Here is a 697-nt window from a genome sequence, read left to right on the forward strand (position 1 = left end):
GTACTTCACATGAACTGACAGGAAGTAGGCAGTGGAAATTATAAATATTATATTGGACATATGTTGTGTAATGTTTAGCATAGCATTTGTACAAGACAGTAACTTAGCAACATCACCAGAAACGTTAAATATCCATGACGTACATGCAATATTACTAAACATAAAATGCGTTTGAAATGAATTATTAACACTTGAGTTTATCGCAATGTGAACGTTCAGCTCTGGTGGGTTTACGCGACGGTATAATTTGTTTATTTAAATTATTACAGATAAACCATAATAAAAAAACTACCGTAAATGCCGTCGTTTTATTAAATACGTGAGAAAATCTCGTTCTTGTTATCCTAGTAATATCTCTGGCCCACGCTGGATTCACATTATTGTAACTTCACTCAACATGAGTTTCACTGAGTTTACATCCGGGGCTTTTCCCTAGGCAATGGGGGGCGCACTACAACCGTTCCTTAGGCAAAGTGAAATAAATTCGCCGCACCGGTACATAAACTAGTTCTCTTCTTCTAAGTGTTCTTTCGCGCTCGGCAGTAATTCTTTCGGCCCGCTTTGCGACAATATTAAATTAATTTCCAACGTAACGAATAATGCGTTCTGTTGGACGAGTTATTTTGTGCGTTACACGGCATGGTTTTGCTGTCCCATTATCTCTCTTCTGCGCGCATTGATACGCCGAGCGCACAAG

This window comes from Labeo rohita, chromosome 7 (genome assembly GCF_022985175.1).
Source record: "Labeo rohita strain BAU-BD-2019 chromosome 7, IGBB_LRoh.1.0, whole genome shotgun sequence".
Taxonomy (NCBI): Eukaryota; Metazoa; Chordata; class Actinopteri; order Cypriniformes; family Cyprinidae; genus Labeo; species Labeo rohita.